This window comes from Camelus bactrianus, unplaced genomic scaffold (assembly GCF_048773025.1).
Source record: "Camelus bactrianus isolate YW-2024 breed Bactrian camel unplaced genomic scaffold, ASM4877302v1 HiC_scaffold_26, whole genome shotgun sequence".
In the NCBI taxonomy this organism is placed as follows: domain Eukaryota; kingdom Metazoa; phylum Chordata; class Mammalia; order Artiodactyla; family Camelidae; genus Camelus; species Camelus bactrianus.
The window spans coordinates 61,455-86,813 of NW_027413940.1; the positions used below are offsets into that span (position 1 = coordinate 61,455).

The following is a 25,359-nucleotide window of genomic DNA, read 5'->3' on the forward strand; positions in this document are numbered from 1 at the left end:
ATTCAGATATGAGGATTAAATGAAAATAATAGACAGAGAGCGCCTGACAAAGTAAGTGGTAGTTTTTCTTATCTTTTTAAATTTGGCCTAATCTGGGTGAACCTTCTTGAAAATGAACTCTTATTCCATTAAAAAAAAAAAGTTTTAAAATTGGTCATCGCCATACATATCCAAATGAGTGTTGTTAAATTGTTAGTCAAACCTTTTGATAATTGTCTCCAAAATCAGTTTAAACCCAAATAGCAGCAAAGTCTTTCTTGTATTTTTTTAAAGAAAAAAACAGCATAGCTGAGCCTTAACCTTATTTAGCCTTGATTTGAATGATTTTTGGCAGATCCACTCTTAGAAGCAGAAACATTTCCACCAATGAGTATATTCCATAGCATCTTTCCCCCAGTGGCTAGTTGTTAAGCCCCTACTGTGTCCCAGAAGCTATGCTAGTTTCTGGGGACATATTGGTAAGCAGAAATGCACATGGTCCCTGCTGCTGTGGAAGTCGCAGTTACTGAGGGAGACAGGTGAATCAATCACTGAAAATAAATGAAAAATTGCCATTATTAAAGTTGTTAGGAAGGAGACATACCGGTGCTGTGAAAGTATGTGCGAACATCTTATGATCCAAGGTTGAATGGTGATTTTAGGAACAAAAAATTGACCAGTCAGTTGAAGTAAAGAGATGTTAAGAGCATATGGTTTGAAATGAGCTCAGACACAAGGTGAGCCTGCCCTTGGCATGGACCAAAACATGCCACAGTCTCCAGCACCACTCCAAAGAATGCATTTCATGGTTTGGGGCTGTCTTTAAAATAAGTGCCCGTGATATATAACTTCTCAATGTGATACTCTGAAAGGGGCTACATAACTTAGGAATAATCTAATTATTTCATAATTTATTCATGCTATATTGATAAATATTAAATTCACATATTTTTTTTGATACACCAAGCAGAGATATCTGAGAAAATTGGCTGTAAAGTAGGATCTTTTCAGAGAGGGTCAGAGTGTTGATCTGCATTACCTGTAGTGAGAATTTGAATTTGAAGCCATTTGGCTGAATGGGGTGGCATAAGAAACACTGTTGGCAGAAGGATAGGTAGCCCACAAAGTAGCAGTGGAGGATGACCACAGGATGAGAGGTGTGAGCAGTGTGTTCCAGAGAGCAGGCAGGACTGTGCTTGGGATGGCCCATCTCAGAGCCAGCAGGCAGCGCCAATGTCCCATCTCTCCAAGGCATTCCAGGTTCACATAGACAAGAACCCAGCTTGGCACCTTGGCAGTGGGGGACCATTTCTCCTTGTCCTGTCCAGCTGAGCTAACGGGGCATCCTTTGGGGAAAATGTTGCCTCTCTGGTCTCTTTTAGGGGTTTGGAAGTTGGCTGGGAGGCTCTGTTCCCATGTAACATGTTAGGGCATGACTGAGCCTCGGGGGAAGAGCTGCCTGCCATTGGACTGTAGGTGGTTTCTTGTTCTGAGCTGATAAATTTAAGATGAATTCCATTCATCTAAAGATTTTTAAGTTCATCTCTGTAGGCAAACCTAAATGAGTTTTAGTTAAATGAGGTACCAAAATAGGCAACTGAGCAAGGGCTTGTCTTCCAAAAGCATTTGTGAGTCATGATGCAGTTTCTAGAGGCATAGTGTTGTGCACGGTGGGCAGGTTCCCAGCCCTCCCCAAGAGTATTTGTACTAGGTATTTACCCTAAGGCGTCACAAGCCTTTCACTTTCACCTTCCCAGGAATGCCATTGGAACTAGGAATTTCCCCAGCTCTTCAATTGCTCTGTAATTGGAATTCCTCCCTCAGGGTGCAGCAAACTTCTTTCGACCTCAGGGACTTCTCAATTGCTGTTCTCTGCCTAGAAAATTCTTCCCCTAAGAATCTGAATGACTGCTTCCTTCTCAATGGAAGGTCAGCTCCAGTGTGACCTCAGGGATACTTTCCCTAATATCTAGATAAAGTACCACTGCCTGCTACCATCATAGTCCTTCAGACCTGGGTTCATTGCTTGCTGACTTGTTCATATTCTGTTCCCCCCAACACAAACACAAGAATATAAGTTCTGTGAAAGCATGGTTCTTGTCTCCCTTGTTTACCTGTTCTTAAGCCTGGTAGAGAGTAAACTTCCCAACCTGCTGCATGTGATAGTAGGCAAAAAGTTTACCCCTTTGGACATAAAATAGGGATAACATCACCTGTGCTTCCTGCCTCATAGAAAAACTGAGGACCTGGAGTTAGGGTGCCGAAGATAATTTTTCTCCCAGAAACTTGTGACTAAATTTTTGATTCCATATATATATATGGATATATTGCAAATATCAATACCATTTACCCAATTACATAACCCCAAAAGACTTAGAACACATTTTGTGCTTGTATTTGCTTTGCTCCCCACTAAATTATTCCTTAAACAATAGTAATCAGTTTGTCCAGAGGCCATATCCTTAAGGTCCCTCCCTTCAGCACCCTTCCTTCACAGCTTCTTGATTGCCTTGAGTCTTTCCAGGACCACTGATAATTGTCTTCCAACCAGCAGTTCAGTTTGTATTCTTTCCCCTCTTCCACCTCCCAAATTTGTCATCCACACTGCAGGAAAATAATTGTTGTGGAAGGCAAATTCCACACCAATACTGCTTAGTTTAATAATCATGTAATGACTTGCTTTGCCACAGGATCATGTCCAAATACCTTGAAGAACCATGTAAGGCAGTCTTCCTCTGTGTGCTTCTGCAACTCTCCAGCTTCACCACTTGCCCTTCTGTCATTTCTAAATCATCAGTGCACACAACATGGACAGAATGTGCACAGTCACGTGCCATATGCACCAACCATCCCAAACTGTTTGCAGTGCAGAGAGGAAGGATTCCAGGTGGCTTCACTCCCCTCTATCTGTGGTGTTCACATTGCCTTGTCAAACACCTGCATATCTTTTAAGAGTCAGTTCAAGTGTACCTATTCTTAAAGAACATTCCAAACACTTGCCCTCTCCCCACCACTTCCAAGAGCTCCTCATTTCTTCCTCTGCACTGCCTCTGAGCCTTGTAGTACGCCTATTATAATACCCATGCCAGAGATCATCTCTGCCTCCACCTCAATGCTCCTTCATGGTCAAGTTATTTGATTCATCTCCTGAGCTTCCTGGGCCAGGCATTATGCTTGGCATGTTAATCAGTATCTGGAAAAGAACAAAACAACCAAATTCAGTGTACTTATTATCTAGTAGAGGGCTTCATTCAATAACATACTTTTGACTGATATTTGAAAAATTGAAAGATCTCCTTGAAGGTTAGTGTTAGGAAGAAGGGATATTGTATTTATGCTGTTAATAGATATCAGTTGAATGGCCAAAATATTTTGTCAATGAGCTAGTGTTAACTGAACATTTACTGTGTTCAGAGTTCTGGATGTGGCCAATTGCAGGGGATGCTTGAAATAGCTTTTGGACATTTCTGAAATGACTCTGGCTTTATCATTTCACTGGGTCAAAATGTTAAATGGTCAGCACAGGTTCTCAGCTTCCAGGCAGTTTAGAACATAGTGCCTGAATGTTTTTTCACCCGCTACCCTCTTAAAGGATTTTGAAACACTGTGTCCTTTCCTCATCCATTTAAAAAGATAATATGTAAATATTTTATCTTGACTTTAAATCATTATAAAAGATGGTGCTTCTTACATTATAAATATTGATTTACAAAAACCACTCTTTTTAATGTACACAATGGAAGCTAAATTAAATACCAAAGTGATTTTGTATCTACCGTGTCATCCATATAAAAAAAAAAAACACATTATAAACAAACTCTTCTAGAAAAGCCAGGAATTTTACATAGTTGTTTCCCTTGCAGAACTCATTTCATTCCTCTTCTCCTATAAAACTTAATCCCCATATAACATTCTTGTGTTTGATATATTTTCTTGATTACAAGTGCATTCTTAGCTCACTCTCATCCATGTACATCCACCTCTTGGCTCAGGACACCTGCTGGACATTGGTTGAACATCAATTTCACCTTTTCTGTCTCTTACTTCAAGAGACAGAAAAGGTCCTCACAAAATTGGGAAGGAGGAAAAAGAAAAGTAGAAAAGGAAATCAGTGCAGGACCTGAGTTTTGGTGAGGGAGCTAAAAAGGGGAAAACACTGTTTTACTGGGACACAAACAGGGAGATCAGTTGGGATTGAAGGAGATCCAATGAGGGTGAGAGGAGTGCACAGCAGATGCCTGGCTGACAGAACTGAAAGAAACCAGCACAAAATATCCCTGTAATCAATCCCCAGACCTTGACTTGAGCTGCTGATGCTGAGCTAGGAATGTCTGCTGAAGCTGAGGGAGAGGGCTGAGGCTGATGGCACAGACTGAGTCTCATGGGGTTGGAGTGTGTTGTTTTCTGTGATTGGTAGTGTCTACAGAACAGAACTGCCTGGGACCTGAATTCAAAAAGCAACATTGCTGATGCACATGGTGTGGATTATCTAGGTATCTCATGGACATATTCACTATCTCTGCAGGTCCAGGACCAAATTTGGCATTTTTGCAATAGAAGAGAAGCACGGCTCTATCAGAACCATCATAATTTTGGTCTGAGGGACCCAGGGGAAGTTCGGGTTGAAATCAGAATCCATGGCCAAAGAACCTGCATATTTCATAGGCACAACTGTGATTTTTATTGGGTCCAAGGCAGAGGGTGTGGATATGCTCTGTGGTTGTCTTGGCGGTCCCATGCCACAAGGAAGAGAGAGCCAAGAGCAGAGATCTGGGTGCACAGAAGTGGAAGTTGAAGCCTTTCCATCAGCCTTGTCTACCACATGCAAATGTAACAATAGGGATGGCACTGACCTGGTACTTCACTGAGGACCCAGCTGGGGGACTGAAGGATCATTACAGCAGGCCCTAGTGCATGACATCTTTAGATTTGTTTCCACTGGTGTTTCTGTGTAGAATTTGGACATTCCCATGGCAATAGAAAGGACAAAGGAACTGTTATGAGTGTGTATTGGAAACATTCCAACACCACATACCACAGCCTGCACCCCAGAAATGGTTTGGAAGTCTCAATTCCTATAAAAGGAGAAGCCCTAGCCACTCTCCAATCTGTGATAAACACCTAATCAAAATGAGGCTCTGTTAAACAACAAAAGTAGATTGTGTTCACCACAACAAAAACCACATTGGCAATCATAGAAATAACAGGCAATGCACTCACAAGAATGACATGGCACCACACCATACCAAAAACAGATCTCACAGCAATATCATGGAAATGTGCGCAGCCAACATAGGAAATCTTCCACTTAAAAAAAGCCCTTCAAGTCTACAACAGATAACTGACAATCTTTAACCCATAAAGATAGAGAGCTATAATAAAATGAAAAAGAAGAACCATTCCCAGACCCAACCTCCAACACACTTGGAAACTGAACAAAAAATAAATTAAAAAAAGGAAGCATGTGAACACCCTTATCTACAGAACAGACTGAAATAAAAATTAGATTATGACTAATTCTTAAAAAAAAAGTTTTAGTTTTCTAAAATGTCTGAATTTTCAAAGCCACATTTTATATTCTCCACCACCTTTTTCTTGTCAATGAGCCTGAGTAAGGTGTTCACTCAGTGACCAAGAAGATCTCAGGTGTTGTCAGTAGGACCTAAAGCAAGCCTCCTCCTACTTGCTTCATCAAAAGAAAATCGACCTATAGTTCCTGCCACTGAGCCAAGAAAACAGGCAGTGAAAACACATTCAGTGTTGTTAATCATCAGAGAAATGCAAATTAAAACCACAGTGAGATATTACCTCGTGTCTACCAGGATGGCTATCATCAAAAAGACCACAAAACCACAAACATTCAGCAACAATGTGGAGAAAATTGAACCCATATATACTGTTGGTGTATAGTTTATACAGAGACTAGTGTGTGAGAGCTGAGTCCTGGAGGCCTGTGATTTATCCAGGAGGTCAAGTCATTGTAGGCAGCATGTGCTGCTTGAAGCCAGTTTTCAGCCCTGGCTGTCCATGCGCATCAGTCTCCTCAGGAGCTGAGTCCCCCAAAATCACACACCCCCACCCAGAGATTCTGATATAATTGGCCCAGGCATCCAGATTTGAAAAGCTTCCCACTTGATTCAATGTGTAGTCACATTGAGAGACACTGTGAGAAACTAGTTCACTCTGGGCTTAGTCAGTATAGTTTATACACCCAAACTAGGAAAAGAAGGAACAATAGAAATGCAAACTATTGCAACCACTATGGAAAACAGGACGGTGGCTTCTCAAAAAACTAAAAATAGAACTAATATATGATCTAGCAATTCCACTTCTGGGTATTCATCCAAAGAAAATGAAAACATTAACCTAAAAATATATATGAACCCCAATGTTCATGGTAACCTTATTTACAATTGCCAAGATACGGAAGCAAACTAAGTGTCCATCAACAGATGACTGGATAAAGAAGTTGTGGTATATGTAAAATGGAATATTACTGAGCCATAAAAAAGAATGAAATGTTGCCATCTGCAACAATATAGAGGACTTGGGGAGTATTATGCTGAGTGAAATAAGTCAGACAGAAAAAACAAATACTGTAGAATATCACTTATATATGAACTCTGAAAAAGAAAACTAGTGAACATAACAAAAACAACAACAACAACAACAACAAACAGACTCACAGGTATGGAGAACAAACTAATGGGTTTCCATGGAGACAGGGAAGAGGGGAGGGCAAGACTGGGATAGGGAATTAAGAGGTACAAACTACTACTTATACAATAAATAAGCTACAAGGATATGTTATACAGCACAGGGAATATAGCTGATATCTTATAATAACTATAAATGGAGTATAACCTTTAAAAACTGCAACCTGGAACTTATATAATATTGTACATCAACCCTACCTCAATTAGAAAAACGTCGAAGACCAGTTTGCCCCATGTGACCCAGGTCCCTCCAGTTTTGCCTCCTTTTCCTATCTGTAGGGCTCAGTGTCATCATCTGTTAAATAAGGTACTCAGGCTAGAAGGCCAGCTCTACTTCAAGAATCCTGTAAATCTATTGAAAGCAAACTAAATGATCAAATGAGAAAACTCAACTCCAGCATGAGCAATCCTTACTGCTGGCAGAAGTTCCATCTCCACCATGATGAAATGAGGACTAGATAGTGCACACTTGTTCCTTGCTTTCATGGACAGGAAGACACAGCTGATGTTATGTGAGATTTAAGAAGTAGGGAGAACAAGCCACATACTGCACTAAACTTAATACTCTCATCTGCCTTTGCTTTCCCTTCCTTGCACATTTATTGGAAGTGAGATGTGTTTAATTAAGGTTATATACCAATAAAAACCAAATTATTATTTGCTTTTACCCATCAAATTTGTCTATATAGAAAATGTTTTCCAATAATAAAAATAGCATTTATTAATCATAAAATTTCAAATAATTTTAAAACACAAAGAGTAGAAAGTAAGAGTTATCCATCTCTTGCCCAGATATATTTTATTTCCTTTAAGGAGTTTAACACATATCATACAATACCTTTTCTTATATATATATACATAAAGTATATTTTAAATAAAATGAAATAATACAATGTGTAAACTTTACAACTTGCTTTTTCATTTGACAATTTATACTGTAGACATCTTTTCATTTGAATTTACATTGCTTTACCTCATTCTTTTTAAAGGCTGAATAGTATTCTACTGTCCAGATGAAATAAGCTGTATTAAGCCCTCCCTACTGAGCCTGGTCCTCTCCTCCCTACGGTGCAGGCCCCTGCATCTGTGAAGGGGAGATGTGGTCTTGGGGGAAGAGCAGGATGTGCAGACAGAGGTGAGCAGGCAGGGAAGCAGGGCCAGCTGACTGCCACTTTCTGCCCCTCCCCTCCGGCTTTCAGCAACACTTCCTTCATCCTACAGTTACATGAACTGCCTTTTTCTCCTTTCAAGTTTCAAAATTCCCTGCACTCAAAGAATTTTGGAGAAACATTACATGAGCATTTTCTGATTGTTCATTTCAGATTCCTCCTTCTCTCTGACAACAACACATCTGTCACTAATCTAAATACTCATGAAGCAAGACCAGTGAACTCACAGAAAGCAAGAGGGGAAGGAACCCCTTGATCTTTCAGTCAACATGGAGGGTTAAAATTGTCCAACTTAAAAATACAGCTGGGCAGATAAGAATAAGAGATACTAGAATATTTAAATCAAATACTTCTGGCTAACTGAGTTATATTGCCAAGCATTTAAGTCACCCTCACTCCAAGAAAAATATTTTACAGGAATCTGGCCCTTAACAAATCCTATAAAACAGAAGTCAAATAGGACTATCTGCAGACTGGTGGTAAGGGTCTATTATTCTCAGAATGCTGGGCCTTTAATTTCAGAATGAAATCCAAGCATGTTACCCAAGCAGCTTATACCTTATATAGCAGATGGTGGACATCAATGGGACAGTTCTGTGTTACTTTGTCAACAACATCTGAGATGGATTGCATAAAATCCGGGTTGGTGAACAGAATTTTGTACAGATATAAAAGAAACAATACACATTTCTCTCAACAACTTTTTTAAAATGTAACTTTAACAAATACAGAATTCACTATGCCTTTTAAACCATCACATTGGAATGAATGTGTCAAATTAATCCAAGTGACTCTGTGCATGGAGTGATGGTGACATGTCCCTTCAAGAGATGAAATGTGTGGGTTTAGAGAGGGAAAATAAATCAAACAGTAACAAAGACAGACCAGCCCTGCCTTAGAATACACAGTGACTCAAACTTTATATGAGATTGTAAAAAGCAAGTGCTCAGTGTATGTGACATGTAATGAAAAATATTGTAGATAATGAGCATGTGATGTATAGACACTAATGTCATGAAAAAGTTAGCCAGGTTATAAGAAAAAACCTAGTCAGTGACTCACACTGTAAATCTGAACTAGAAGACTGGGAATGGGGAATGGTGGTGGCTTCTAGGTGAAACAATCAATATGGTAATAACCATGTTATTAACTAAAAAATCTTACATTCAATTCCATAAGTGAAATAAGCTAAAGTATAAGTAATTCAATTACAAAATTCTTAAAAATGCTTTAAAAATCATGAAAAGTGTCAATGTGCTCTAGGGAAGAAGAAGGCGCCATGCAGCTGTTCACTGGACTTTGCTGGTTTATGTGTATTTTAACTGAAGACTATCACGAGCGAATGAGTGCCGTGATATCAGGTACTGTCAGACATACATTGTGTGCCATTTCCCTGAACAGTCATACACATCGAAGAACAGGCAGTGGTTTGTATTTACCTATTAAATGTAAACTGAATGAGGCAGAAAAATATACCAAAATACAAATAAAGTCCATTTTACTTAAACCTTAAAATATTGCCTCTTAGTTACTGCTTTTACAAACGCAGTAATAATTCTTTGTGACTACTTGCTAAACTGATGATATCTTTAATTCTTCTTTCCAAGGCTGTCCTCAGACAGAAGTTTTATCTAACTTGCAGCAGGGAACACAGCAGGACCAGCTGTACTGGGTTAAATGTTGGACTGAGGACGGATCGTCATGTGTGATGGGAAGGTTATATGTACGCTATCGTACTCTTATACAGAGGCAAATTCCAATCAGTCCTCGAGATAAACTAGTTTTCATATCAGTAGGAGATGAATTTCAAATCCATTCTCTTCTATTGCTCTTAAAGCTTCTTCCTAACTGCTCTTGGTTTAACCAACCATTAACTGTTTAACAGATAGCCAGACACAAAGAGAAGCACGATGAAACACCCAGTCAAGTGCGTGGACCATGCAGGAGCCAGAGCAGCCACTGAAGCTGTAGCCTACACTCCCAAGGTCCTCCCTGAAAGGTGGCCACCTCACTCGGGAGCCCCACGGGTAGCCACTCTTGCACACACGAGGTGACAGCATTGCTCCACACACGTCATTCTCTGCACACTCAGAAAACAAATGTCTTACCGCTGGGTGAAAGAAAATTTCAGGGCCTGGGAAACTTTCCTAGCCAACATCGATAATGATTTTCTTCTGGCTTATGGCATTGTTCCCTGTTTGCTGTTTGATCCACTTCCGCTGATCCACGTCATACTTGGCAAACTTCTTGACTATATTGGGACAAATGTGACAGTACTTCTCCTGCAGATGCACACACAGAGATGTCACCAGGCATTAGCGACCACCCAGTCTGCCCTCCAGCAAACACCCAGTAACTCCAGCACCACAAACCCCCGACATCAGTCCTGCCCAAGGCCACAACTCCAAGGGATACTTACTGGGCTCAGTGATGTCTAACAGCTATGCTCTGGCCATGTACTCTGCTTTCTTTCCAGCTCTGCTATTAGTCCCAGCCTCACTGTGTCACATGTTGCTGCCTACTATCTGAGATGATGTCTGACGGTGCCTATCAAGTCCCTAGTCTCCATCTCCTCTCTTCTTACTCCTTGTATGCCCCCACGTGGCACCTGCCCAGGCACTCGCTGCCACCCACTGGGACAAGCAGACCCGCATCGCAGCCCAACCCAGATCTGAAGGCAGCAGATCTGGCCCTGTGGTCACCACATCCGATTGGCAGGTGGTTAACCTGCTCTGCGGTCTGACACAGCACACTCAGTGGCTCCATGACAGAGAGTTAGTGAGTGCCTAGGCACGTGGGATGCACAAGTGAATAAAACACACACAGACCCCTGCCCACTGGCCCATACACTAGCTGAGAGTCAGAGTAACAAGTGACAGTGATAAATAAGTAAATGGCACAGCACTTTATAAGGTGCTGGGACCATGAACCAAAGGAAAGCCCGACTTTGACAGGATGGATCTGCCACACATTGGGGCATGAGAACCCACTCAGTGCCAGCCCCAGCCTGTGCTGTGCAAAGTGTTTCCTCAGCTGGTGATGCCTGACTGGGGGTCTCTGGGTTGATCATCTGTCCTTAGAGCTAACCTCACAAGAACAGCAGTTGGCCCCTGGGTACCGGATTCTGAAAGTCAGCTTCCTGTGGGCCAGGTGGGCTTTGTTCAATGCCTGCACTTTGTCAGGCCCAAAGCTGGTGCTCAGGAGGACCTCTGAAGGCATTTTCATGATACTAAGTTCAAAATTTCTTAGAATCCCTGAAATGAAACCTAATACCATCCTTGGTATACTCTGCACAACTGTAAGACTGATGGGCCAGTCTTGCTACACACCCCTGTGCTCACTGATAACTGAGTGAGTGGGTCAGTCCATACAACTTCAAATCTACCAGGCTGAGGGCAGAAACAGTAAGTTGTCCTAAGACACCAGGTCAATGTCTCGCAGCAACTCAGAGGCTTAACTGAAGGCAGGAAGTGCCTCCACAGAGTTGATGGTGTGCAGTGTGTCAGCCCCAAGACCTGGACCACCACTGCCCCCACCAACAGAATCCACACATCCACAGGCCCACTCCTGCCCACAGGGGCAACAAGACACAGGGTAACTCTGACCCACTCCCACAGAGGGAAGTGGGGCAAGAACTAACTGACAGCAGGGTTGGGGTGGCTGACCTGCAGGGAACACAAGGAGCTCTTCCACTGCCTACCTTCATGGCTGAGTGATACATTGTCACTGCCCAAATGGGCCAAACCTGGTTCAGGGTCAGAGATGGACCCCAGAGAGCCAGTGAGGAAGGTAAAGCCCACCATGAGGACTAGGAGAGCAGCCTCTGTCACAGTCAGCATACTCAGGGCCCTGCTCACCTGCATGGCCACCCCGACAGTCAGGAGCCAGAGGCTGTGAGATATATTGGTAACAGGAATGGGGAGGTGAGGGAACTTGGGTCAACTATCCAAATTTATTTCCTTGAAGAAACACAAGGAAAGGACTAGGGGAAGTTCTAGGAAATATTTTAACATAAAAAGAAAGTCTTATGCTACTTCTGTAAACCTTCCCCCAGGGGGAAAGGATTGACTCCCATGGGCTGCCCAGGACCACACACCCAAGCTGTGAAGTGACCCATCCCTGGAAACTCTAGTCCTGGGCACCCCCGGGCACCCAGCCACCCTACTCACAGGGGCCCTGACTCGCACCTGTGCACCCTGTCCTAAAAATACCTCTCCATCCACCAAGAGTGTCATGCAAAATGTGGGACTCCCCCCAGGCACTAGCTTTCCTTCAACCATCTTGTTACTGGGTGCAAAAGTGGGAGGGAAGGGGGGAGGCTAACCTCCCTTAAACTCCCCTGCAGCTCAGAAACTATGTGTTCAAGGTCACATGTCACTTCCATGCTTAAATTTTTCTCCAAAAACAAAATCTTTGATCTTTATATAATAATTATCCTTGTATTACTAAGAATCTCTTCATTTTGACTAAAACAAAACAAAAACAAAACAGTAATTTGTCCTGATTTTGCAACCTGAAGAGAAAATTGCTTTGAAAGGGGTCTGTCAACTGCTACCTTCATAGTGACACAAAGACCAAACCGATGGATCAGTCAAGTGGGCATTTTAAATAAGGACCAATGAGCCATTTTCCTCCAAATCTTACTGATTTAATTTTAGAGCTTCCTGTAACTCCTCCAGCATGGTAACAGAGTCTAGAAAACACAGGTGGACTCTGTTCAATGATTCACCCTAGAACAGCATCACTCTGAATGGTAATTCTCAGGGTACAGAACCACACACAGCAAGAGCTGGAAATGAGTTTGAATTCTGGCTGACTGCACAGGATTCCTCACAGTCACTGCTGCTGCTGTCTGCTCCTTACTCGGGAAATGAAGCCTGGAGGGAGAGGTGCAAGACACATTGGCTAACTGAAGGTTCTGTCTAATCAGGCTCCAATTAAATGACATCGTACTAGGCAGGATGCTCAATACCAGTTATCAAGCTGCTCTCATTTACAGCTGGAGAACTCCACAAGCATCCATGTTCAGAGAAGAGGCTAAGCTTTCAGCCCCTTATTTCAAGTGGTAAACAGATGGAGACCCACATTCATGGGGAGGGGAGGGAAGGCACAGTGGGAGCAGGGGTGGTGGCCACAAGGGGAAGTGTGCAAACACTATTTCTCTCTCACCACCAAACTGGCCCATTTCCCATCTGTTTTTACCTTAATGGCCTTTGCGGTCTCCAGTGGTTGCTCAGGAGGGATTCCCACCTCCCTCTCCCTTGGCAGCTGTTGAATTAAATTCATATCTCTACCTGCAATAGGGATGTGTTTGATGCAGCTTCCAATTACCTAACCTTCCACCTGGGGAGACAGAGAGGCAAAACACCATGTGAGTAACTCCAGGAGGAAAGCCCTCCCTGGACTCTAAGTTAGATTCCTGCCCCCACCTGCCCTGGCAATGCAAGCATTTACTGAATCTCCGCTCTGTGCAAAGCTCAGGACTGGGGGAGGGGGAATAAAATGACCATGCATGCAATTCCATTAGGAGAACCTGAGATGCTCTGTAAGCAAACAAAGTGGCCTTTCCATTAGGAATGTGAAGAGAAAACCACAGAAGGCAGTTAATTTCCAAAATGCTGCTGTCTGTCCGAATAATGGGTCATTTTATTGTTCCTCTAACAAAAAGGAAAAAGTTTTAACTATTAATTTTATAAACATTTTTATTGAGTTATAGGCATTTTACAATGTTTTGTCAAATTCCAGTGTAGAGCACAATTTTTCAGTTATACATGAACATATATATATTCATTGTCACTTTTTTTTTGCTGTTTAACTATTAATTTTTAAACCAACTACAAATTGGCTTGCATTTAAAAATCAACCACCTGGTTAGCATGCAGGACTTAGGGTGTGACAACCTGGACTCAGATCCTGGTTCCACATCTGTGGGCAGAGTAACCATGGCCACATCTGTTAACACATATGTTTCAACCTTGGCACCTTCACCCATCATATGCGGTGAGTGGGTGCACAGAAGAGACCCAGTGACAGGCAGCAGGTCAAGTACACAGCATGGTTTAGGCATGCATTAAAGACTCAATAACCGATCTGCTCACTCTAGTAAGAGCTGCACTTGGTAGGAAGGAACAGTCTGGCAGGTTCCCCTCAACCCTATGCTATGTGAGATCCATGCTGGGGGGAGTTTGGATCCGCTCACCCAGCTGCCCTCCCGGACCAGTGACCAGGCTGTCAGCCGTCACCAGCAGGAGAAGGCCAGGAGCTGTTGTGTGGTCCCAGGTCCTCACCAGCCCCCTGGGGTGCCACTCAACATGCAGGCCACAGGCTGGGAAGGTCCAGCTCATGCTGGTGGGAGTAGCTGTGCAGAGTGGACAATGTCCCCACCTGCACCAGGTAGAGGAGGCACTCTGAGCTCCCTGATGGCACTGGTTGCTTGTCACACACTCATGGAGACAGAAGGCTGGAGCAAATCCTCATCCATCTGACAGATGGATCAGTTCCACTATGTACAAGCACAGTTACCACTGAAGTTAAAAGAACAGGTGACTGAATTCCTCTTATGTCTTCTGAGGTGCCCAACTTCTAGAAGTGAGAGAGTGTGTAGCCTTTCTCAGGAGCCCAAGCCAATTGTAAAATATTTAAGATCAAGATAAAAGATATGTACACATTATTAAAATAAAAAGTCATAAGAACAGTAGCTCTCGCAAACAGAAACTATTCACAATTTCTATACTCAATACATTACATATAACATTTTCTAAAATTAATTCAACCCATGTTGAGTATCAGCTTCATCACAGATTAAATATATTAAAACAACCCACAGCCAATGGTAGGAAAACAAGTAAGTGAGTTGTGCTACACCCACATGATGGGCTGTCAGGTAGTTACTAAATATCTTTCCACAGAGTATTTAACCATAAAGATACATCAGGGATAAGTCAATATGCAAAATACAACCTCAGGAGCACATTGTACAATTAGAACATGAAATCAGATGGAGGGTATCCCAACTGTGCTTAAAATGTGTATCGTGTGTCTAAGAAAAAGAGCTCAGTAGACTATACCAAAAAAGTGTGGCACAGTCCTCTGGGCAGGTTTGTGGGTCATTCTATTTTCTTCTTTACATTTCTCCATTTTACCTAAATTTTGTACAGTAAATGAAATTTTTATAAATAGGGGGAAAAAACTGCATTAAGAAACAGAGAAAAATTTGAACAACAACTTTCTCTGTGGGCCTGCACGTAGTGTGAAACTTGTTTCAGATGCACAGGGGAGGCCAGGAAGCAGACCCACAGGCACAGACCCTGACCTTGGCCTGCACTGACCTCTGAGGAGGTGACCTCAGAGAGGAGCCAGGCAGGACCACACAGCAAGTGGCACCTAAACACCTCACACCCAGGAGGGGGCAGTGTTCCGAGACTGGATGAAGGGGCTGCGAGCACAGAGCATGCTCTGCAGGCCTCCTGCCTCTCCTCACCCCCGGGCAAAGGGGACACTGGCAGGGTGCAATGACAGAGGGGAAAGATTTGGCTTTTTCCTCCTGACTGTAGACACATCAGCCTCCCCCTGCAGTGATTTCTGAACTTTGAGGTATTAAAGCACCAGCATTAGTACATCATCTCTGCAACGTCCTGAAATAAAACAGTGACTATTTTTTAAATGAAATAAATGAATTGTTTTTTTAAAAAAAACTAGTTTGCATTTTTTAAATTTGTCTTAGTTGATTTACAAAATTCTGTTAGTTTCCAGTGTATAGCATAGTGATTCATTTATTGCATTTTTAAAAGGAGCTTAGCACATACACACACAAACCTATATTTGCACAAAAGATTCTTGTAATACACAAAATAACAAACATTAGTATCAGGGGTTGCCTCCAAGAAGGGACGTGGAGGAGGAAAGGCAGGTCTGAATTCCCAATGTAACCCCCTCCAGATAGCTTCAATTAATTAAAAAAAAATCTTTAAATAATTCATTTAACTAGTCCATTGTACCAAATATATATGTATATGTATATGTATATATATATATATATATATATATATAGTCTCTTGAAGCCTGAATTAGAAATCACTTCTGTAATATTTTGAAAATTAAAACCAAAAAGTGACATTGCAGAGCATCCTGCAAGTCAAGGGGAACAATCTCTCCTTCTTGGCTCTTAAAAAATTTTTAAAAAGCAAGAAACAAATCCTCTCCAGAGGATTGTCACAGAACACAAAATCATCCTCCAAATGTTCATGTGCTGCACCCACTGATATCCAGATTACAGTTCAGAATGAAAGTCAGGAAAACCCTCCTGGCAAAGTGACACTGGGGCCAAGCAGAGCCAGGGACATCAGACGACTGCTGACACCAGACTGCACAAATCTGCTACTGCAAATTTCCAACTGCCAGTGCCACAGACACTAGGCATCTTCCACTTTCTCACACAACTGTGTTTAAAGGCTCTTGTTACCTTTGCTAAGTACAGGTATGTCTTCAAAAGTGGTGCTTTAATTAACAGAAGGTTTTTTTTTCTTTCACTGCTTCCTTCACCTCAAATCAGGTTAGGCCCACAGACAGAGCAGAACTCGCTGCCCTGCTGACCATTGGGATAGCGTGAGTGACCCCATCCTTGCTGTCAATGATGATTCCTGTTAATGTGTGTTCACCAACTTGTCATGATGTCCAGTACAAAGCTAAGACCAGCACTGCCTTCACAAATACCACAGAGACCATCAGCATGGGGACTTTCTCAAGTGTTCCACAAGCATATCTTCAGGTTGGAGCAATAGGCCCTTTCTTTCTTACTGAGTCTGAATGACCTTTCCCTTCCCTACCTTCCATCTTCCTCCCAAATCCAAATTCCAAAGTGGACAACTAACATGTAAATTCTGTGCACTTAATCTGGAGGAGTCAACTTCTCAGTAAGATAAATCAAAGCTTTGCAAAGAAAAGCCAGAGAGAAAGGAATTTTATTGTGGAATCAGGAGGTTTTAATTTCTAATCCACTGGTTCCCAGTGTGGGTCCACAGATGGATTGCAATAAGACTACTTGTGGGGACTTTAGAAAGACAAAATACTGGGCCTGGCACCCAGAAATTCTCATCTGGCAGAACCAGGATAGTGGTTCTCAACCAGGTGCAATTTTGCCCCCAAGGAGCACCTGGCAATATCTGGTGACATTTCTCGCTGTCACACTTGAGGGAGGGGAGGCTGGTGGTGGTGCTTCCCCTGGTGGGTCAAGACCAGAGATGCTGCTAGACATCCCACAACACACAGCTCAGTACCCTCCACTCCCCTGAGGACTGCCCGATCCAAAATTTTGAGGCTGGAAACCCGTGGTCTGATATAAATTCTGAGAATGTGTATTTTGGAAAAAACACTTTTGAGGAGACCTTGCTGCATAGATCACTTTGAGAACCACTGGGCCAGTGTTTCCTGAAGTGTCTCCTAGTCCATGGAACAGAAACAGCTTAGGGGTTGGGGAATATTTCTGGTTAAATTTGGAAGTGGTGGAATAAACAGAGTTTTCTAATGTAGGCATTTTCAGAGTCTTTAAGACATCACTGTCTACTGAGAATCACCACACAGAGGACACAGCATGTGGAATCTTCCAAGTTAATCATCTATGCAACTCCTCCTCTTTTTTCCTACAAGGGAATAGAATATGCAGGAAGCATTTTGGAAAACAATTTTAACATTTATTCCCCCAAATTTCAGTCAATTCCCTTATATAGAGGCAGATACATTACACCTAAAAACAACAAAACCCCCCATGAAGAACAAGCAGCTTCAGGGGAAGTTCTGCAAACTCATGGAACCACAGGAGCTCAGATCCACAAAGGGAAACCCTTGAAAGACATTTATTTTGTTTCATTTTGTTTTGTTTTAACAGATTCTATAGTGTATTTTCTTTTTTATGATCAGAAGTAAAAATAAGCCAAAGAACCACACCTACATCTTGATCTTGTCTTCCTGAAGATACTTTAGATTTTAATGAATGTAAACAGACAAAAGCTGGACAAACTCTACACCAGCAGTAAAAACATAAATCACAGAAATTGCTCTGTACAGTGTTTGAGCTCGGACCTGAATGGGATGAGTTCATGTGCACTTGAGTGCATGGGAAAGGAAACCACACCACACAATCTTACAGAGGCCTCTAGAATCACCATTTCTTCCACATTAGACAACTAAGGTCACTTGGGAATCATGAAAGTCACTTGTCCTTACCTGAACTGCAAAGTAGAGTCCTGGTACATTAAATAATTTGAACATAATTTCTGCAAGATATTCTCTATTTTCTGGTGTATTCAGAGGAGGTTCTGTCTGTAAGGAAATATTCACTATATTTAGTGTTCACCCAAATTTCATGTAATTACATCAGAACGGCAATAAGTTAATCTAAAAGCATGTTCATTAAGATGCTGTACAACTCCTTAATTTGACAGACAGAGTACACCCAGAGTGATTGATTAAACACATTTTGGCTGTGAGGTTTAAAATCTTTGAGAGAGCAAAGCCTCTCTAAACACTTCTGCTCTTACTAATCCACCCCAAAACAAGAACAAGCTACAGAAAAAGAAACTCCACCTCGGATAACAGAACACCCAAACACCGTGAATCTGAAGAGACGTGCACTGAGCTGCCAAGGGCAATAACAGCCCCACTGAGACCAGATGAGTGAGGACATGGAAAGAGAACACCAGTGACTTCAGATACCAGGCAATATCCAGTTCTCCAGAGAAGAGCAAAAGCAGAGAGCCCTTGCTTGGATTCAGAGTAGTCTGAGCAGCACAGCTGCAGGAGCCTCGCTCCCCAGGCCCCTCCCCTCAGAGCACAGGCGGCAAGGTGAGAAGTTACACCTCCACCATCTGCTGTGAGAAAGACAAGCCTGGGACAGAAGCTGCTTCAGCCAGACACTGCCCACCACCCAGCCTAAACCCAACACACAGCCAGTTCAGAAAGATCTCCCCTCACTCAAAGATGAGGAAAGAACACAAGAAGACTAGCCAAACATCAAATAAAAACACTCATAGAAAAAGAGAGGGGAGAGAGAAAAATAGGAAAAAACAAATGGCAGATAAAAAACATGTACCCAGAAAAATATAAAAATAAAGCAGATGAAAATCATGACATAGATATCCGAGTTTTTTGAAATGTCTATTTAAAATAATAACTATTATCTAATAGGAGGAAATTAACAGGATTACATAAAGATAAAAATAAATAAACCTCCTTTTTGTCATTCAGCAATATGTTGAACATTTTTCCATGTTAATAAATATGGATTTACATCACATATTTAAGCTAGGGAAAAAAAGAGTGAGAAAAGGAGAAAATAAAAAACAAAGAAAGGAAAAAAAATCTAGGCCTTTTGGCAAAAAAATAAATAAAAATCCACATTACCCTTTGTTATATACTGAGCTGTGTGTCCCAAAACTCTTATGCTGAAGCTGCAGCACTCAGGTGACTGTGTTTGGAGATGAAGCCCCTAGAGGGGTAATCCAGGATCAGTGAGGTCACAGGACAGCACTAACATCTCTGCAGGATAAGGCAGAGGGATCAGGGAGCTCTCTCTCACTCACACACAGAGGAAGAGCCACACAAGGACCTGGTGAGAAGGAGGCCATCTACAAGCCAGGAAGAGAGATCTCACCATAAACCAACAATGATGGCACCTTGATCTCAGACCTAAAGCCCCCAGAGCTGTGAGAAAACAACTGTCTGTTGTTGAAGCCACTCAGCCTATGGTGTTTTGTTAGGCTTACTGAGTAGAGCAACATACTCTTAAAGCAGGAAAAGGGCAGCCTGTCTTGGCCATTGGCACAGCTGCATGCAGGACACTGGGACACACAGGGCCACATTTACAGAGTTTTCTGGCAGGAAAATATGACCCCAGAATTCTATATCTGGCCACACTGCCAATCAAGTCTGTTGCAAAAACAAAATATATTTAAACATACAACAACTTGAGAGAATTTGGTTTCTATGAACCCTTCATGAATTAACCATCAGACAATAAGCTTTAGCCAAATAATAAGAATGCATAAAGTACAGCCAAAGACTTACAGTGAGCAAGTAGTCCATTTAAGGTATAGGGATAAATGCTTTTCTTTTCTGGGAGAATCTATAGCTATAGAACAGAATGTAAATATTATAAATTAAAACAACAGGAGTAGTATGAAGTTGACAGGCACAGATGGAAAGGAGGAAAATATAAAGACCCTGATGCCCTTGTGTCATGGAATCAAAAGATATTGTTTTCTTGGTAGAGCAACAGAGACACCACTAAACATAAATTCATAAACATAAATATCAGAGTAAGTACACTAACATAAACAATCAAAAGCAGGTGATAGAAGAAAGGAGGAGGAGGTAAGAAATGTGGCCATGTACCAACGTGGTCACTAAGCACAGTTGGAAGTAATCATCCCTAAACAAATACAGGTAAATATCTTATACAAAAGTACAGTTATGTTAAAATATGTTTTACCAATTATCAGAACGAATATGCACCCAATAGAAACCAAAGAGAAAGCCAAGCCTGAGTTTTAAAATATCCATACATAAATAAAACACACTAAAACCAGAAATCACAGCACCAGAAAAGCAGCTGTGACCACACACACCTGCCACACAGCCCAGGCCATTTCAGCACGGGCAACGGGAGAGCTCCAACTCCAATCAGCCCAGCTACACCCCACCTTCGATTTTACCAAGTTTGGAAAGTGATTTCCTCTCTCCATGCATAATTAGCACTGACTTCACAGGAGTCTAAACAAAGTGCTCATGGCAGCACCTGGCATGGGGAATGTACTCAGTGAAAGTGCATTATTATCACTAAAATCATCAGCATGTACCAGTGAGAAACTCACCTACTGAAGAGAAAGTCTCTGAACAAAGACTATGAGACAAAATCAAATTCCATTGTCAAGCCAAGGGACATCTAAAACAAGGTGCCTCAGAGAGGTGCACAGTTGTCAGCTTCCAAGATCAGAAACTACATAACTGCACATAACAAGGAACTGATTACACAGATTAGGTCACATCCATAAAATGTAACACTTTGCAGCAATTAAAAAGGATGGGCAGTGTGTCTGCAGATATGAAACAATATCTACTATAAATTTGCTACATGAAAATAGGCCTCTCCATACATACACATTCTTAAATATACTTCTGTATCTACAACATTTTTTTTAAAAAGCAAGGTGTATGAGGGAGAGAAATGAGGAGCTGTTTATGGGCACAAAGTTTTATCTTGCAAGATGGAAAATTTCTAGAGTTCTGTTACACCACAATATCAATGTAGGTAACGTTACCAAATGATATATTTAAAACTGTGTTTAGTGGGTAAATTTCATATATTTCAAATTATAATTTCTAAAATTTTTAAAGTAAAAATCAAAATGTACCATAGTATGTCAATTTTGTTACCATTTTATGAAGCAAGTTTATGTATAATCCATGTGCCTGCACATAATTATTGCTGGTTAAGCACCAGTAAAGTTGGTTTCCTCCAGGAAGGGGATCTGGAAGGCAACACAGAAGTGGGAAGGAGACACTCTTGCACTGGAAATCCTACTGCACCTTTTGAATCCTGTGCTGCGTGTATGCTAACTCTTCAAGCAAATAATCAAATCTGGCTATCAACTAGCTGGGGGCTTTAGTTTATACTCCTGTCTGATACAAAGCTCAAACATCATGCCCCAATTAAGTTTTAATTACTCTGATTAGAATCAATACACTCCCTGAATGGGAGAGAGAAAGCAATCTTAAGACATAGACAAGAAATAATAAAGTCATCAAAAGCAGATTGTAAGTAAGTGATCTAAACATTATTCAACAACACATTACTTATTTTAATGTGCCTACCTCAAGGGGCTGAGATCAAATTAGTTAATACCTTAATGTTCCCAGTACACATTTAGCACTGTGTTAGTGATTACTATATCAGATTTTTTTTTTAGTTTTCTTTCATTTAAAGCACATGAAGAATAGCTGTGGATTCCAATATTTAGGTTACAATATATCTCCTTATGGCACCTCCTATCAACCTGAAAAACAGGCGTAATAACTACCTACCCCACAATTGTCTGTGGGATTAAATAAGTGAGTTAATTCATGCAAATGCTTGGTGGGGAGAGGGCTGGGCCTTTAGCAAGTGCTGAATATATCAACAATCAACTGTAATATCAAGAATATATCTCAGGCCAGAAGAAATTGAATGAATTAACTCCAGAGACCTAGAATCTTCTCTTACCTTGAAGAGGAATCCAAGCACCTTAATAAGTTAATTTTATAAACATAACATTTAAACTGATTAGAGGGGGGAATAGGATGAAGAGAGGAAGGCTAGAAAGGTATGCAAAGTGGGAGCATAGTCATGCAATGTTTCCTTCCTGCCTGGTTTAAAAAAAAATGTGAGCCTATAGAAGGCATTCCAACAAGAAGTAGATTAACCCTGGCTCTGGATTCTTCCTGGGTTTAATTTCAGTGTCAAGTGATGTTCCAAATAAATCCCAGATGAATGAAAAATATATATAAACATCAAAGGAAAGTAGGTTTACTTACATAAAAATTTACAATTATAGATGTTCAAAAACATAACCTACAAAAAATCAAGTGAGAAAAAGTATCTGCTTATGACAAAAAATTCTTATCTGTTATATGAAAGAGTTCACACCATAAACAGATTGTGGCCATACATACAACAGAATATTATTCAGCCCTAAAAAAGGAAGGAAATTCTGACACATGCTACAAGGTGGCTGAACCCTGAAGACCTTATACCAAGTGAAATAAGCCAGTCATGAAAGGACTAATACTGGATGTTTCCACTTATATGAGGACCCAGAATAGTTACAGTCATAGAGACAGAGGGGGGATGGTGGGGGCTAGGGCTGGGAGAGGGGGAAAGTGAGTTATTCTTTAATGTGGACAGAGTTTCAGTTTGGAAGATGAAGAAGTTCCTGAGATGGATGTTGGTGATGGTTGCACAACAATGTCAATGTACACAACTCACCAAACTGTACATTCAGAAATGGTTAAAATGATAAATTTTATGGTATGTGCATTTTATCACAAAAGAAAAATTTAAGTAGAATAAAGTTCAAAGAAATCATAGCAACAATAAAAGCAATAAAACACTGATATGTACAAAACCCAGGACATGAATAGGCAATTCACAAAGGAGAAAATACAACTAATAAATACATGAAAAACTGCTTAAGATCAAAGGTATTCAAACTGCAAATTAAAAAGTCAAATAATCAAAAATGATATTAATCAATCCTAAGAGTTCAAATAATGTGGCTTCTTGTACATTGAAGATTTCAGTGTGAAATTGTATACCAGAGATTCAAAATTATTAACACATCTGTACCTCCAAATTATATATATATATAACTTTTATATTCTTAATAAAAAATTCTCTAAATATAGAAAAAATGTGCAAAGATTACTTTATGTTATGTCTTACAAAACCAAGAAACTGGAAACAAAAGTAAACATCTAAAAATAGTGGGGCTGCTAAACAGACAGGAAACAACCACTGGATACATGATTGCATGACCATTAAAGCGAGGATTATGAAAACCGTGCAAGAAAATGGGGGAGAGGGATGGAGGACACAATATTGAATGCAAATCATATAAAAACATGAGTGAAAAGATTAAGTATATCTATACTAAATGTTAATATTTATGATAATGGGATAGGAGTGTGAAAAGCCCCACAAGCATCTTCCAAATTTTCTAAATCGCACTTATAGTTCTATAATAAGAAAAAAAAATTCATTACAAGAGTTGTGAAACCCTGAGTTACAGCCTGTGTGCGAAGGCCACAGAAACTCCCAATACAACTTCCTGGTTTATTTCTCCACAGGCGGAGAAGCTAACAGAAGAAAGACTTCACCCCAGGGCAGAAGCCACAGCACATCCTGGTGTGGCTTTTCCCTAGCCTGTTGGCTCTGTAACGTGGAAAACACTTTCCATATCCAACCACAGTTGTGAAGACAGCTGAATTCTTGATCTGCCACTGTCTTCATACCTGTAGTCACATCATTATGGCAGGCACTGCAATTTCCCTACCCAGTATCTATTCTGCCTTCTGCCTTAATGACAGACCACTGATCAATCACAGGCCCAGAAAACAGCATTTCCCAGACTTCCTGGTGTACAGGGATGGCTAAGTAAGTTCTGGCCAATAAGAAGCAAAAGTTATTGGATGTGTCTTCTGGGAAAGCTCCTTACAAGGTTGAAGGTAGACTCATGAAGTAGGCCCACTTCTGCTCTTAACCCCTTCTTTCCTGGAATATGGAGGTGATGACTGGAGCTGCAGCAGCTAACTTGTGATCTAAGGCAATCTTAGAATGGAAGCCATATGCTAAATATACTAGAGCACACAGATCCCTAATGACACCAGAAACCTGACCTACCAGCACTGCCCTCCCTGCTACAAATGACTTTAAGAAAAATAAAACCTTTAACTTGCTTAAATCACTGATTTTTACACTTTAGTACTTGCTGCCAAACAATTCACCATCTGTGAAGAACTAACATTAAAATCTATACACTTCCATTAAGAGAAAGTTTACAATAAAATTAGGTTCTCCTGGTTCCTGAATCAAATTCAGCATTATTAAAGACACATTCTTCTGGGTTCTCAGAACCATAATCATAAATCTATGTTTTCCTCAATCCTCCTTTTCTCCTATGTTTACCACCAGTAATTGTTCCTTTAGAGGACTAATTTAAATAAAACCTTCCAAAAACCATTATTTATACATAACGAGATCTAAATTGGAGATATCAAGTTTTTCTTATTTTTTAAATACTGAAGTATATGATTAAAACTTCACATGAATGTAAGTTACATAAGCATTTTATTCATAATAATGGTAAAATATCATCAAATATTAATTCATAAATGAATAATTAGTCAGTAATATAAAAATCAATCCATATTTCTGGATAAAGAAAGCAAGCTGAACACATGCAACTAATATTGCTCCAGTCCCAAACCTCTCCATAACTGCAGTAAAGAAATATTTTTAAAAACATAAATCCTCAAGGAAGGGTAAGTAGGAGTGGAGATGACAATATACTGAAAATGGGAAGAACACGGGCCAGCAGTAACAGACTCAGCAGTGCCAAGGATGTCCAGCTCCACACCGGCCAGTGCTAGTGTACAGGACAGAGCAGGTCTCAGCCACCCTCATGAACCAGGAAGGGAGTTACTGCGGTAAGCCAGGACAAGCCACATGTCATGGTGAATATTATGTGTCAGCTTGACTGGGCTAAGGGGTACCCCGAGAGCTGGTAAACCATTCTTTCTGGGGTGTGTCTGAGAGGGTGTCTCTGGAAGAGCTTAGCATGCAGCAGACTGAGTTTGGAGACCTGCCCTTGCCAATGTGGGTGGGCAGCACACAGGCTACTGAGGACTTGATTGGAACAAAAGGATAAAGGAAGGGTGACCCTCCATCCCTGAGCTGGGACACACAT

General features: G+C 41.0%; 1 protein-coding gene across 1 annotated transcript in view; it reads right to left on the reverse strand.

Annotated features, from left to right (window-relative positions):
- Positions 1–2,931: 2,931 nt before the first annotated feature.
- Positions 2,932–25,359, reverse strand: part of LOC141576723 (uncharacterized) — a 43,290-nt gene continuing 20,862 nt past the window's right edge. The window contains exons 5-9 of the mRNA XM_074360142.1: positions 18,086–18,181; positions 14,249–17,502; positions 13,067–13,207; positions 9,973–10,146; positions 2,932–3,172 (exon numbers count right to left, since the gene is read on the reverse strand). The gene's annotated coding sequence lies outside the window, so the exon portion shown is untranslated. The remainder of the gene's footprint in view (positions 3,173–9,972; positions 10,147–13,066; positions 13,208–14,248; positions 17,503–18,085; positions 18,182–25,359) is intronic.